Source organism: Lolium perenne, chromosome 5 (assembly GCF_019359855.2).
Source record: "Lolium perenne isolate Kyuss_39 chromosome 5, Kyuss_2.0, whole genome shotgun sequence".
In the NCBI taxonomy this organism is placed as follows: Eukaryota; Viridiplantae; Streptophyta; class Magnoliopsida; order Poales; family Poaceae; genus Lolium; species Lolium perenne.
Window position 1 is genome coordinate 30,084,797 of NC_067248.2, and position 16,528 is coordinate 30,101,324.

Below are 16,528 nucleotides of genomic sequence, written 5' to 3' on the forward strand. Positions count from 1 at the left end.
TTTATTCAAGCAAAAACAAAAACAAAAACAAACCGACGCTCCAAGAAAAGCACATAAGATGTGATGGAATAAAAATATAGTTTCAGGGGAGGAACCTGATAATATTGTTGATGAAGAAGGGGATGCCTTGGGCATCCCCAAGCTTAGACGCTTGAGTCTTCTTAGAATATGTAGGGGTGAACCACCAGGACATCCCCAAGCTTAGAGCTTTCACTCTCCTTGATCATGTTGCATCATACTCCTCTCTTGATCCTTGAAAACTTCCTCCACCCCAAACTTAGAACAACTCATTAGAGGGTTAGTGGACAATAAAAATTAACATGTTCAGAGGTGACACAATCATTCTTAACACTTCTGGACATTGCATAAAGCTACTGGACATTAATGGATCAAAGAAATTCATCCAACATAGCAAAAGAGGCAATGCGAAATAAAAGGCAGAATCTGTCAAAAAAGAACAGTTCGTATTGACGAATTTTATCGAGGCAACAAACTTGCTCAAATGAAAATGCTCAAATTGAATGAAAGTTGCGTACATATCTGAGGATCACTCACGTAAATTGGCATAATTTTCTGAGTTACCTACAGAGAAAACAGCCCAGATTCGTGACAGCAAAGAAATCTGTTTCTGCGCAGTAATCCAAATCTAGTATGAACTTTACTATCAACGACTTTACTTGGCACAACAAAACACTAAACTAAGATAAGGAGAGGTTGCTACAGTAGTAAACAACTCCCAAGACTCAAAATAAAAACAAAGTACTGTAGTAAAAACCATGGGTTGTCTCCCATAAGCGCTTTTCTTTAACGCCTTTCAGCTAGGCGCAGAAAGTGTGTATCAAGTATTATCAAGAGATGGTGTGTCAACCTTACCTTGGGCTTTACCCTTACCTTTCTTGTTGTTTTTCTTTCCCTTTGATTTAGGAAATATATAATTTCCCCCCGGTGTAGAGGTGAATTCCAGGGTGCCTTCTCCCACATCAATGACTGCTCCCAATAGTTTCAGCAGGGATCTTCCGAGTGTGATTTTTCCTGTCCCTACACATTCAATAACAAGATAATCAATGGATATTGTTCTTCCAAGAATGGTTGTATGCACACCTGCGGCTATTCCCTTAGGAATTATAACAGAGTTATCAATGAGAGTTATTTCTTCTCCTCCTTCATCAACTCCCCAAAGTTTCAAAGATTTATAAATGCTCTCAGGTATAAGGCAAAATTCAGACATAATATCACAGTTGGCACGAAGAGTTCGATCACCGATAACAATTTTAACAGTAGGATCCCATAATGAAAGTTTAGAGTTCACTAAAACCTGTTCAAGACGATTACGAACATGGTGATAGTTGTCATCCAAGCGAGATGTACTTATCTCGAGATTGTTTAATCTATTATAAATGCTAATAAGGGCTGAATCAAAGTTATTAGCTGAATCATGTGATGCAACCAACTTCTTTATGGCATTAAAAGCTTGATCCCCATTGCAATGAAGGAAATCTCCTCCCACTAAAGCATCCAAAGCATATCTATAACGAATCATAAGACCAAAATAAAAATTACTAAGGAGCAAACTTAGAGTCATTTGAGGTTCAGTTTTACGATAAGAAGTAAAAATTCTAGACCAAGAATCCTTAAAACTCTCCGCATCCCCTTGTTTAAAAGTGAAGACTAATTCTTCAGGCGAAGAAGTAACAGGTTCAGAGCTAGACATGGTAACAAAAGTAACTAATTTTTTTGTATTTTTAATATAAAGTGCAAGACAGTAAATAAAGCAAACTAGTAAATGCAAGTAACTAATTTTTTTGTGTTTTTGATATAGCAAACAAGATAGCAAATAAAGTAAAAGTAGCAACTAATTTTTTTGTGTTTTGATATAATGCAGCAAACAAAGTAGTAAATAAAACTAAGCAAGACAAAAACAAAGTAAAGAGATTGGGAAGTGGAGACTCCCCTTGCAGCGTGTCTTGATCTCCCCGGCAACGGCGCCAGAAATTTGCTTGATGCGTGTGGTTGACACGTCCGTTGGGAACCCCAAGAGGAAGGTGTGATGCGAACAGCGGCAAGTTTCCCTCGGTAAGAAACCAAGGTTTAATCGAACCAGTAGGAGTCAAGAAGCACGTTGAAGGTTGATGGCGGTGGGATGTAGTGCGGCGCAACACCAGAGATTCCGGCGCCAACGTGGAACCTGCACAACACAACCAAAGTACTTTGCCCCAACGAAACAGTGAGGTTGTCAATCTCACCGGCTTGCTGTAACAAAGGATTAACCGTATTGTGTGGAAGATGATTGTTTGCAGAAAACAGTAGAACAAGTATTGCAGTAGATTGTATTTCAGTATAGAGAATTGGACCGGGGTCCACAGTTCACTAGAGGTGTCTCTCCCATAAGATAAACAGCATGTTGGGTGAACAAATTACAGTTGGGCAATTGACAAATAAAGAGGGCATGACCATGCACATACATATTATGATGAGTATAGTGAGATTTAATTGGGCATTACGACAAAGTACATAGACCGCTATCCAGCATGCATCTATGCCTAAAAAGTCCACCTTCAGGTTATCATCCGAACCCCCTCCAGTATTAAGTTGCTAACAACAGACAATTGCATTAAGTATTGCGCGTAATGTAATCAGTGACTACATCCTTGAACATAGCACCAATGTTTTATCCCTAGTGGCAACAGCACATCCATAATCTTAGAGGTTTCTATCACTCCCCCAGATTCACGGAGACATGAACCCACTATCGAGCATAAATACTCCCTCTTGGAGTTACAAGCATCTACTTGGCCAGAGCATCTACTAGTAACGGAGAGCATGCAAGATCATAAACAACACATAGACATAAATTGATAATCAACATAACAAGTATTCTCTATTCATCGGATCCCAACAAACGCAACATATAGAATTACAGATAGATGATCTTGATCATGTTCGGCAGCTCACAAGACCCGACAATTAAGCACAATGGGGAGAAGACAACCATCTAGCTACTGCTATGGACCCATAGTCCAGGGGTAGACTACTCACTCATCACTCCGGAGGCGACCATGGCGGCGTAGAGTCCTCCGGGAGATGATTCCCCTCTCCGGCAGGGTGCCGGAGGCGATCTCCTGAATCCCCCGAGATGGGATTGGCAGCGGCGGCGTCTCTGGAAGGTTTTCCGTATCGTGGCTCTCGGTACTGGGGGTTTCGCGACGGAGGCTTTAAGTAGGCGGAAGGGCAGGTCAGGGGGCCACACGAGGGCCCCACACCATAGGTCGGCGCGGCCAAGGGCCAGGCCGCGCCGCCCTAGGGTTTGGCCGCCTCGTGGCCCCACTTCGTCTCCTCTTCGGTCTTCTGGAAGCTTCGTGGCAAAATAGGACCCTGGGCGTTGATTTCGTCCAATTCCGAGAATATTTCGTTACTATGATTTCTGAAACCAAAAACAGCAGAAAACAGCAACTGGCTCTTCGGCATCTTGTTAATAGGTTAGTTCCAGAAAATGCACGAATATGACATAAAGTGAGCATAAAACATGTAGATATCATCAATAATGTGGCATGGAACACAAGAAATTATCTATACGTCGGAGACGTATCAGGCAGCGCCAGGCCAGGCCAAGCCTCGACAGGAGCCGCAGCACCCAGCACCCTACGGCGGCGCCATGGCGCCAGGAACGCCGGTGAGCGGCGGATCGCCACGGATCCGTGCGGCCGAGACGCAGAGAGTTTGAGGACGAGCGAGGACGGCAGTGAAACACAGATCGACGCAGACCAGAAGGTGTGCCATCGAACGGCGGTTCGATTGCGACCCATCTCGTCGTCGGTGATGGCCGGAGTTGGCCGGGATAAATCGGCGAAGATGGCGGCGACCATGGATCGCGAGAGCACGGGGAGAGTTAGGGTTAGGAGAGGAGAGAGTGACGCGAGCAACTGGGTCGGTTGGACCGAGCCCAGTGGGCTGGTCCAATCTAACCAGTTCGGCCGCCTGACAGGTGGGCCCGAGGGGTATTTTTGACATTTAAAAAACGCCAAATTAAGTGAATCTTCACTGAATTTAATAAAATAAATAAAGCTCTAAAATAATAAATAAAATATGAAAATCACTCAGCATAAAATTCTTTATCATAATAAAATATGGAATGGAAATTTTGAGACAATTAAAAATGAGTCATATTTAAATGCAAGGAATTAATCATTAAAAATTAAACCTTGTATTTTTAATGATAAAAATAAGTCCATAAATACTTTTGGACTTTAACAAAACACCTTGACAACATTTCAAGGTAGTATTTTACTCTAAACAGAGTATCCCTAAATTGATCTTAGTAATTACCTCTTACATGAAATAATAAAGCGTCGGGAAGGGGGGAACAAAACCCTAAAAGCTGAATCATGCATAAATGCTTCTTTAACCATTGCCCTTATCGGACAATGATGCAATTTTTCAGCAAAAGAGGACAAGGGTCAGTCCACACCATCGAACTGCAACACTTTGCAGTCTTCAGGCAAGTTCATCGCTTGCTCATGTCATTTGAGTATTTTTATCAAATTACTTGCAAACTACTATACTTATCACTCTTGCATAAAAAGCAAAAGTACTACTTCATAACTATGAATATGACTATGTGGTTGGCAATGGAACCATGGAATGTGTTGACATGGTGGAGGTTCCATTGCAATGGGTTTATATCCATCTAATATTAAACAACAAATGTCGTCCAGTAATTCTTGTGCCGTAAAACTCGTGTTAACCATAAGATCTGGAGTGGGACGGAGTAGTCAATCATATTTCCACCTCTTGTACATCAACGGATGCGCTTACCGTAGTCATTTGAATCCCGAGGGACAAGTGGAGTGGTTGGGGAGCCCTAAGTCCCCATGGTAATGCGGTCTATGATGGGTTACATTGGCCGGCGAAGGACCATGGTTGCGACCTGGTAGTTGTCGAGGTCGGAAGATATCCAAGTGATATAGCCCGGCGAGGACCCAAGGTCGGATTTGCAACAAAGGGTGGGTGTGCGAGGTAGCGGAGGAATATGATTGGCTAAGACCTTATACCGGGCCTCACACCCAAGGAAGTGTGGATGGGAAAGCTGCCCGGTTGGCACCATGGTTAAGATCTCTTATGGGTAAAGCAACACACCTCTGCAGAGTATAATGAATCGTGACCTGTCACTCCCTGTTCCGGGTTTGGAACTGCAAACGCTGCCGGAAAGGAACTCCATGAAGTTCTAGTAAACCGGTGAAGGCTGACAGACATAGTTCTTATTGATAAAAGCAACCTTTTGAAGAAATGATTATCAAAACCTACATTGGTATTAGACTTTTTGGTCTGATATCATAGCTAGTGCATTAAATACCTCTTTTCTATAATGAACTTGTTGAGTACGCTCGTACTCATACCACTCTTAATCCCCTGCTTAGATTCCCTGAATCATCTTGAGGAGGACACCGACAACCAGGAAGGAGCAGAAGAAATCTGCTATGAAGAGCCAGACCTCTCCGGAGGTGTAGAAGGAGTGGATTACCTCATCGTCTACGGAACCGGGGAGGGTTCCGGAGGAGAACAAGCATAGACTAATCTGATAGTAGTAGTAGCCGAGCAGTACGAACACTTAGTACTTAACTGCTCGATGAGAATAAATGTATAACCTTCTAAGGCTTATATATTGTAAGCTAAGCTGGGTTCACCTCGAACCCAGGAGTATTCCTCTCAGGACCCAGGAGGAACTCCGTGATGATTTGTACATATGGTTTGTAATAATAAATGAATGAGTTATGGACCTGCTATGTTCTGTTATACTACTCTGAGGGATGTAATATTTGCGGATTGGTACTTCGTGAATGTTATATCTACGACTGGCATACTACAATATGCAGTGGTATGCAGGGTCACCACACATACCCAGCTATAATTGTTGAACCAAGCATGGAGAAAGAGGGGTTAAGATGGAAGACAATAAAGAAGAAGAAGAAGATAATGATGATATGTACCCTAATTACGGTGATACTGCAACGAGGCATGATGAAGATGAAGAGGCAGAGGGTGCTGAAGATTAAGAGGCATCAGATGAGCCCGTTGGTGATGATCTTCGTCGGGCCATCGCTGATGCACACAGAGAAGCAGAAACTGAAAACGAGAAGCGGAAGTTAAAAGGCATGTTAGAGAATCACAAAAAAAAGTTGTACCCAACTTGCGAAGATGGCAACACAAAGCTCAGTACCACACTGGTGTTGCTGCAATGGAAGGTATTTGAGAAGTTACTAAAAATAACGAAGAAGAAGCTTCCAAAGAATAATGAATTGCCTAATAGTACGAAGAAAAGAAGGTTCTCTGCCCTATAGGATTAGAGGTGCAAAAGATACATGCATGCATTAATACATGCATCCTCTACCACCGTGAGGAGTACGCAAATTTGGAAAAATACCCGGTATGCACTCCACTGCGGTATAATATCAGGCGAGATGACCCTGGTGATGTTGAGGGCGAGCCCCCTAGGAAGCGGGTTCCTGCCAAGGTTATGTGGTATGCTCTTATAATACCACGGTTGAAATGTCTCTTCAGAAACAAAGAGCATGCCAGGTTGTTGCGATAGCACAAAGAAGACCGTAAGAAAGACGAGATGGTGAGACATCCCATTATGGGTCATAGTGGAGGAAAATCGATTGAGAGTTCCCAGACTTTGCAGGTGACGTGCGGAACTTAAGATTTGGTCTATGTATAGATGACATGAATCCTTTTGGGGAGTAGAGCTGCAGTCATACACTTGGCATGTAACTCTATGTATCTATAACCGTCCGCCTTGGTTGTGCATGAAGCAGAAGTTCATTATGATGACAGTGCTCATCCAAGGCCCAAAGCAACCCGACAACGACATTAATGTGTACCTAAGACCATTATTTCAAGAATTCTTATAGTTGTGGGCCAAACCAGGTGTACATGCGTGGGATGAGCACAATCAAGATCCATTTGACCTACGAGCGTTGCTTTTCGTGAACATCAATGATTGGCCTTCTCTTAGTAACCTTTCAGGATAGACAAACAATGGATACAATGCATGCATGCACTGTTTAAATGAGACCGAAGGTGTATATTTAGATAAATGTAAGAAGGTTGTGTACCTGGGTCATCATCAATTTCTTCCAAAGAGGCACCCCATCAGAAAGAAAGGCAAGCATTTCGGAGGTGAGGCAGATCACCGGGAGAAGCCTGAACTCCATACTGGTGATGCTTTACTTGATATGGTCAAGGACATAAAAGTAATATTTGGAAAGGGTCCTGGCGTTCAATCTGTTCCGAATGACGTCGCTACCGTGTGGAAGAAAAAATCTATATTTTTGGAGCTACCCTATTGGAAACACCTTGGGTCCGCTCTTTAATCGACGTGATGCACGTGATGAAGAATCTTTGCGTGAACCTACTAGACTTCTTAGGCGTGTATGGGAAGACAAAAGATACACCAGAAGCACGGGAGGACCATTATCGTATGAAAGTCCCAAAAAACAAGCAAGAACAGAACAAAACATATACAGGGTGTCACTTAAGTCCTGCCAGCTATGCTCTTACCAAAGCAAGGAAGGAAATCTTTTTTGAAGTCCTTTACAGTATCAGGGTGCCGTCTTGCTTCTCATAAAGTATAAAGGGGATTATAAATATGGCAGAGAAAAAATTCCAAAACCTGAAGTCGCATGAGTGCCACATTATTATGACGCAGTTGCTTCTGGTTGCATTGAGGGGGCTTCTACCGGAAAATGATCGAATACCCATTGTGAAAATTCAAAAACCTGAAGTCGCATAACTGCCACATTATTATGACACAGTTTCTTGTGGTTGCAATGAGGGGGCTTCTACCAGAAAATGTTTGAATGCCCATTGTGAAGCTATGTGCACTCCTCAATGCACTATCTCAGAAGGTAATCAATCCAGCTAGTCTGCCAAGGTTACAGAAGGATGTGGTGCAATGTCTTGTTACTTTTGAGTTGGTGTTTCCGCCATCTTTCTTGAATATTATGACGCATCTCCTGGTTCACCTTGTCGAAGAGATTGACATCCTCGGTCCTGTATTTCTACACAATATGTTCCCCTTCGAGAGCTTCATGGGAGTAATAAAGAAATATGTTCATAACTGTACTAGGCTAGAAGGAAGCACCTCCAAGGGCTATGGAACAGAGGAGATCATTGAGTTATGTGTTGACTTTATTCCTGACCTTATGTCGATTGGTGTTCCTGAATTGCGGCATGAGGGGAGACTACGTGGAAAAGGCACGCTAGTAAAGAAATAAGTGATTTATATGGACGGGATTTCTTTCACTCAAGCGCACTACAGAGTTCTACAAAGTTCCACCTTGGTGGCCCCATATATCAATGAATATAAGAATGTTGTACGCTCTCAACACCCGAGGCAGTCAGAAGACTGGATTACACATAAACATATGCAGACTTTCGGCGGTTGGCTGCAAACACATCTCATGAATAACAACGATGTTGGAGATCAGCTGTACTTCTTGGCTGGGTCACCACCTTCGACTGTACTGACTTTCCAAGGGTACGAGATAAATGGAAATACCTTTTACATGATCGCGCAAGATAAAAAGAGCACCAACCAAAACAGTGGTGTCCGCATTGATGCAACAAACAACAATGGGTAAAATGACACATATTATGGTTACATAGAGGATATATGGTAACTTGACTATGGACCTTCTTTTAAGATCCCTTTGTTTCGGTGCAAATGGGTCAAGCTAGATGGAGTAGGGGTAAAGGTAGACCAGCCGTACAGAATGACAACGGTGGATCTCAACAATCTTGGTTACAGAGACGAACCATTCGTCACAGCCAATGATGTGGCTCAGCTTTTTTATGTGAAGGACATGTCCTCCAGACCGAAGAAAAGAAAACTTAAGTAAACAAGCTCATCCGATGAGCCAAAGCGCCTCACATAGTTCTTTCAGGGAAAAGAAACATCGTGGTAGCCAAGGACAAGACATGCATGTCAGAAGATTATAATAAGTTTGGTGAAATTCTGCCCTTCATAGTGAACATTGACCCAACCATCCCGTTAAATGCTGAAGATGCTCCATGGTTACGGTCGAATTGTGAAGGATTTTTTGTGATGCATGCAATTCTCCAGTTTAATATTTTTCCTTGAAATATGACACATAATATGATAGCACGCGAAGGTTTCACATTGTTTGGATCGTTTTTGAATTTTTTATGCTCATCTCAAACTATATTCAAAATGGCGGGCATGAAGATCCTTTGCTCGGGGCGGAGTTTCGCTAAACTTGCATTAGATCTCTGATGAAATAGCGTGTTGTGAACCCAAGAAAGATTTTTACAAAAAGTCTTGAGCATTATATCATGTACCTGTAGTTCAAATCTGGCAGGCCTTCTACCGATTCAGCAGGAATTTGTCTTTTTCATGAGGGGTGGACGAAAATGTTCCAGATACACCGGTTGGAAAATAATCCATATTAGGTGGTCTAGTATTTTTGAAAAATATGTTGGTACTATTGTGAAACTTTAATTTGGTGGTTGCTTCACAAAACACCCCATTTTCGGCACCTCGAAAATGGAAATTGGCTTTTTCGTGCGATGAAAAAGAAAACTTCCTCCTGCAACATCGTTGCACATCACAAGATGCACATGTGTGCACAATATGGGCATATTATCACAAACTATGCCACGATTCTATCAATAACATAGTTCTTTTGATCTAAATGCCATGAAACCTCGAACGTGACAGCTATTGGCTGTTGGGTGTATACTAGCACCTTCCGTGCGGGAGTACTGCTTGCGGGAAGAGTCCCTCAGGTGGAGCTTCTGAAGATGTCTAAGACGGCTGACCATCTAAGACATCTTCGAGAAGTTCCGTCGGAGAGGCTCTTTCCTTCCTGGTCACTGTCGCCGGGTGTATACCAACTCCTGGGAAGCTCTTTCTGGTCTCCCCTCCTTCCGTACCCTGAGCTACTGGTTGTTGGGTGTATACTAGCACCTTCCGGGCGGGAGTCCTGCCTGCGGGAAGAGTTCCCTCAGGCGGAGCTTCCGAAGATGTCTAAGACAGCCGGCCATCTAAGACATGTTCGAAAAGTTCCGCCAGAGAGGCTCTTTTCTTCCTGGTCGCCGTCGCCGGGTGTATACCAGCTCCCGGGAAGCTCTCTCTGCTCTCTCCTCCTTTTGTATCCTGAGCTACTGGTTGCTGGGTGTATACTAGCACCTTTTAGGCGGGAGTCCTGCTTGCGGGAAGAGTTCCCTCAGGCGGAGCTTCCGAAGATGTCTAAGATGGCTGGCCATCTAAGACTTCTTCGAGAAGCTCCGCCGGAGATGCTCTTTCCTTCCTGGTCGTTGCCTCCTCTCTTTGCTCCCGGACTGCTCTCTCCGCTCTCCCCGGAGGGGATATATATATCGGCGTGCCCCGGATAAGGAAAACACCAGATAAGCCTCCCCCAGATTAAGACCCCCATGTTTTGTCCCGGTTTAAGCATCCACCTGGGATAAAAGGGGTATATAAACTAGGGATTTCTATTTTCGTGCCCCTGCTTCGTTAGTTGTACTCAGTTTTCCCCAGCTCGTTAGTTTTTCCTCAGCTTTCCCCTCCCTCCAGTTTGAAACCCCTCGAAGACGCGGGTTGCCGTCAGGTCAGAGGCCTTACCGTTACCGTTAATCTGACGGGTGGGGCTGCACAGAGGTGGGGCTGCATAGAGGGCAGTTCCTCTCTGACCGTCTCGTGCTGACGGGTAGCCATCCATCTACCGCTGACGCGTGGGCCGTTTTATTTCCTGATTGTATACGCGGTGCTGCCAATGACAAATGGGGCCGCTCTATGGGGCTGCCGCAGCCAATGACCAGTGGGTCGTCTATTTATTTATAGAAAATTATATTGCCGCTCTGTGGGGCCTCCGCAGCTAATGACCGCTGTGGCAGGTGACTATTTTCGCAGCTTAATCTAAAGTGACTCTTATGCTAAACATTGTGCATCCCGACGTTGACCTAGCAGTGGCGGCGAGCATAGCTGTTCTGACCATGCCGATATCGGCATCGGCATCGGCATCGTTTGGAGGATGTGGTGCTCGAATAATAGTGAAAATGCGATATTATCTTTTACATGCATAATATATAGAAAATAGTTAGATCTCTAAATCGATGCATATGAAGCTACATATATATTCTTGGTCATAATCCCCTTATCTAAAGGGGATGGATGCATGGCTTCACGTCGTCGTCGCTTTCATCGTCAGTATCTTCGTCGTCCGAGTAGTAGTACTTCCTGCACATTGTTCCGTCCAACACCTTCACTGTGAGCACATCATCGCCTTCATATTTGAAGTGTACGAAGCAGCCGAAATCCACACCGTGCGTGATGGCGAATTTCTCCCAGCCCTTGTCGAGGTACATCCGGCCTTGACCGTCAAGTAGGACATCCACGGTCTAGAGACGAGGACCACAGTCAGCTGCTCGCAGATACACCTTAGCTGGCTCCTGGCCGTCAAGATAGTCCACAAACTTTTTTGGGAGAGCCTGCAAAGAGATCGAGCGCCGATCGTTTGAAATTAAAGGTTTTTTAGAACATGCCCATAATTAATCACATGCATCATATATGTGGGAACGCGTACGTACCTTCTTGACCAAAGGGTCTTCATAGACGACGATGAAGAACTCCTCTATGATCAATGGCAGTGTTGACGGTGGTGGTGGCAATGATGATGATCCACTTCCCTTTCCCCTTCCCCTTCCCCTTCCCCTTCCCCTTCCCCTTCCCCTTCCGGTCCGCGTCCGAGACGTGGAAGCCATGGCAATGGATCAAGTGTATGTGAACGAAGAAGAGAGAGGCAGAACCTATTGACACAAGGGATGGCCGTGTGGGTGTTTATAAGGGAGAGATGACCGTTGTAGGGGTTTACACAATAAATTAAGGAGGAGATGACCGTTGTGGGGGTTTACACAATAAATTAAGGAGGAGACGACCGTTGTGGGGGTATATATCTCAACAAAAAAGTAATGCGGACTATCTTGACGGAAATGGAACTTCGTGATATAGTTTATCATTTTACCGTGAAAAGTAATGCCTAAAACAAATGGTAATTCGTGATAGTTTATCATTTACCGTAATGGCTACAACAAATCGTTGATGGTTTATCATTTTTTGTGTGAAAAGTAATGGCTACAAGAAATGGGTGATGGTGTATCATTTTTTGCGTGAAAAGTAATGGTACAACAAAATCGGTGATGGTTTATCGTTTTTTGCGTGAAAAGTAATGGCTACAAGAAATGGGTGATGGTGTATCATTTTTTGCGTGAAAAGTAATGTCTACAACAAAATCGGTGATGGTTTATCGTTTTTTTGCGTGAAAAGTAATGGCTACAAGAAATGGGTGATGGTGTATCATTTTGCGTGAAAAGTAATGGCTACAACAAAATCGGTGATGGTTTGTCATTTTTTGCGTGAAAAGTAATGGCTACAACAAATCGGTGATGGTGTATCATTTCTTGCGTGAAAAGTAATGGCTACAACAAATCAGTGATGGTTTATCATTTTTTGCGTGAAACGTAATGCCCAAAAAGAATTTATAATTTAGCTCGTGAAAAATAATGCAGAAAACCAAACTTTGCGTGAAGCTAACCGACGACAGAGAGAGAGAGGGTGGTGGCCCCGACCAGAGAGAGATAGGGGTTATCCTGCCCATTAGATCATACGATCAACGGTCGGCGGGCATGATCCGCGTGACATGGGCTAGACCAATCAGGGAAATGTTGGGCGTCTGTGAGAGTTTGTGAAGGGAGAGGGCAAAACTGAGTAGTATCAAGAAACCAAGGGCAAGTGAGTAGTAAACAGACTAAGGGATTCAAATATGAGATTTAAAAAATGGAAAATGCATGTTTTGTACAATGAAACCCATCTTGGCCTACCTCAAACTATTTGCAATACAAATATACATGAGTGTGAAAATTATGGCCTCATTCAGACAAAGTATATTTTTGGAAAAGCTGTTTTGGGTAGGGCTTATTGTGAAAAACCATGAACCTTCATAGCTACTAGGTGATTTGAGAAGTGGCAATTTGTGGTAAAACTTGATTTATCTATGATTTATCTATGATTTGAGAAGTGGCAACTTGTGGTAAAGACTCCATGAGTAAGTGCCACTCTTTTTCGGAATTTTTTGCACATTAAATAACTCATTTAACTGGTTAATCCCATTTGTTGAATCTCTGTTGACCAGCCACTTGAGGGTAAAACTGAGTATATTGCACTAGCCAGTATTAGCACCCAAGGGGAAAACTGAGCACACAAAAAATGCTAGTATATGACTAGAGGGTATACCTGAGTATATCTAAATTTCCAGGGTTAGACCCGAGGACGCGTGTTGCGGTGCAGAAGTGGAAGACGTGCCATTGTTGACGCGTGTCACGGTGCAGACGTGCAAATAGTGGACGCGTAGGACGCGGGTCGCATTTAGGACGCGTAAGCCCCTCCTTCCCTCCCTCTGCACACAGTCGTCTCATTCTCGCTGACGCATGTAACCACCCCTCTCACATCCCATCAACTTCTCCAAATCGGAAAAACCCCAACCGCCCTACGCACGCTACCCTGCCGGCGATGGAGAAGAAGAATGCGCCGGCGGCCGTCGCCTCCGAGCCCGTCGCCGCCGAGCCCATCGCCGCCGAGGGCGGCGCATCCAAGCGCGGCGCCTCCGTGAACTGGGCCTCTCTCTCGGCTGATGGACCACTTCACAAGATCGGCGAATGCTTACTGGCGAACGAGGAGTACGCCGACACCTACTCTGCTATGAGGCAAGTCTGTAGAAATTGGCGCTCAGGTTTGCCTGAGCCCGACGTGCACCTGGACGAATGGATTATGCTAGACCACGCCCTTCCACGCGTCGCTGAGTTCACCTTCCTCCAACTCGGCACATCACGCTCCGTCACCATAGATCTATCGGAAGTTCATACAAGGTTCAAATTCCTCCATATCTACCTTTTTATTTTCAATCTTAAACATCTTAGTGCTGAATGTTATCTTCATCTATATATTTTAGATACTACTTCGTCGGCTTTTGCCGTGGCGTCATCGTGCTTGCCCAGAAGAACCCGCCGCACAAGATACGGCTTCTGAACCCACTCACAAAGGCATCGAACACTATGTTTGAGGCGCAGATGCCATCTGTTTTTCTGGATTCGGTCGCTGTAATCAAATCCCCGACTATGGTCTTCGTTGCCGCACAATTCCCGCCGGAAATTGGTTGGGTCGATGAGAGCACTCCAACTAAGGGTATATATGAAGATTGGGGAGAAGAAAGATTTTCGATCGAGAACCATTGTCTGCGTTGCATTACCCCATTCAATGGTGAACTGTATGCAGTAGCTGCGGACAATTTTGAGATCGGAAGAATAATGTGCACCAATGTACAGTTGCAGCAGCGCGCGAGCACTGTCAAGATGGAGACACTAATTTCATTTCCAGAACTTGGACGTCAGAAGTTCTACCTTGTGAAGTCGGATGGTGATCTGCTTCTTGTGTTGTTGGTCAACCGGGCTTTGGCAGGCAAACCATTGGTGTACCGTGTGGACACTCAGAGCCGCTCTCTCCATCCGGTCAGTAACATTGGCAGTAATACCTTCTTCGTGAATCATATCCGGTCTATCTCCGTCAACACTAGAGTGCACCCGACACTTCGACCTGGCTGCATCTACTACACGGATTTGGGTTATATCAGAGAGTACTCTCATGATACAAAGGCATGGGATGAGTGGCCACTACGTGTGGATAGAATAGGAAACTACGGTATGAAAAATGAACACATGCCATACCGTCTGGAGGATGTATTTGCCGCACACTGCAGACGGAACGAGTTCAACCAATATTTCCTTGGGGTAATGCACGAATGGAGCGACGAAGAAATATATGAGGAGGAATGAAGAACAAATTCATTCATCCTGGGGTATCTTATTCTTCTTGTTGTCCATACGTTGCGTGCGTCTTGTATATTTTTCAGCTTAGTTTGTCGTGAACATTAACAACGTTATTGGCTGTTTTTGGCTGCTGTAGGCAATTTATGTATTATATTTAGTTTTCTGATTATGCTGTTGTGAATTTATCATATACTAGCTTCTAGATTTGCTGCCATATTGGGCAAAAAACGAGGGCCAAAAGGCATAAATAACCCCAGAGATTTGCTACTAGATTTGCTGCCATATTGAAGAAAGACAGAAATAGAAGCTTCTCTAGATTTGATACTAATTTAGTGAAAAAGACAGAGAGAGAAAGAGGGGAAAAGGTGCTCTTAAAAATGCCAATTTGGGCCGAGAGAGACAAAACCCAGCTCCTGCTCACGTGCAACCAAACGCTTCTCGTCCTGTCCCACGCGGTCCCTTTCTACCAGCCCCACGCGACGCGGCCCCACGCGGCCCCACAGACGACGCGGCGCAACACGTCAGCACAGAACGTTCAAATAGACGGATTCCTTCCGTCTGAGCTCCTTCTGCGGGTTTCAGACATAGGCTTGGGGAAAACTGAGGAAAAATTAAGGGGCTGGGGAAAACTGAGTACAACTAACGAAGCGGGGGCACGAAAATAGAAATCCCTATAAACTAACTCACTATTTCTGTCGAAGCCACCACCCGAAAAAAGGCTCCCTCGAATTACTTTATCTAAATTTAAACTAAAACAACGACAATGATTTTATTGAAATTTAACTAGATACATTAACTAAATTTAAACCAAAATAACGACTACGACTTTATTGGAATTTAACTAGATACGCTAACTAAATTTAAATTAAAATAACGACTTCGACTAGTTCTTCTGCGCATCCACTGCTGCCCTCATGGCTGCCGCCTCCTGCCGCAGCTGCTGCTGCAACTCCTCCTCATGACAATGCTTATGCATCTCCTCACTATCCAGCTCCGCCACATGCCGCCGCTTATGTAGCTCCTGGAGACTCTGCCTCTCAATTTAATAATAGTATTTTATTAGTAATAATTTATAATTCATAATTATTTATTAGTTATAGTTATAATCTATTATATTATTAAAACAACAAACATTGTAGGGCTAAGATTAAACAAAAGTTAACACATCATTATATCCGTTAGATCAGATTCATTGGATATGTTAACTCTCCGAAGTAATTCGGTTGCCCTAAAAAAAGGCAACCTCCTGTAGTCATCAGATTTCCATAGATCTAAACGTTCCCAAAGTTTTCTTATGATTCCCTGTCAATACCTACCGGACGTTGCCACCAGACCACCGGCCGCCGCTGTCGCTCCCTGCCTTCATCGACTTGAGGATTGCCCCATATGGCCATATCACATGAGGTAGATGAAGTAACGGGGTGAGACTGCGGGACTCAGCTGCATTTGCGGCGGCATTGCTAGCACGAGGTGATTATTTTGAGAATTGTTGCAGCATGGAGCGATTTAGGCCAATTCTAGCAAGTAATTTTCTAATCGCTTCTTGATTTGTTTTTTTCCAATAGGTTATGGTAATTTGTAATTAGGGTTTACTCGATTAATGTGGCGCCGATGCGGACGTTGGGGTTGG

General features: G+C 44.1%; 1 pseudogene; it reads left to right on the forward strand.

Annotated features, from left to right (window-relative positions):
* The first annotated feature begins 6,149 nt into the window (after nt 1-6,149).
* LOC139831447 (uncharacterized) lies at nt 6,150-9,139 on the forward strand (annotated as a pseudogene).
* Nucleotides 9,140-16,528: the final 7,389 nt, after the last annotated feature.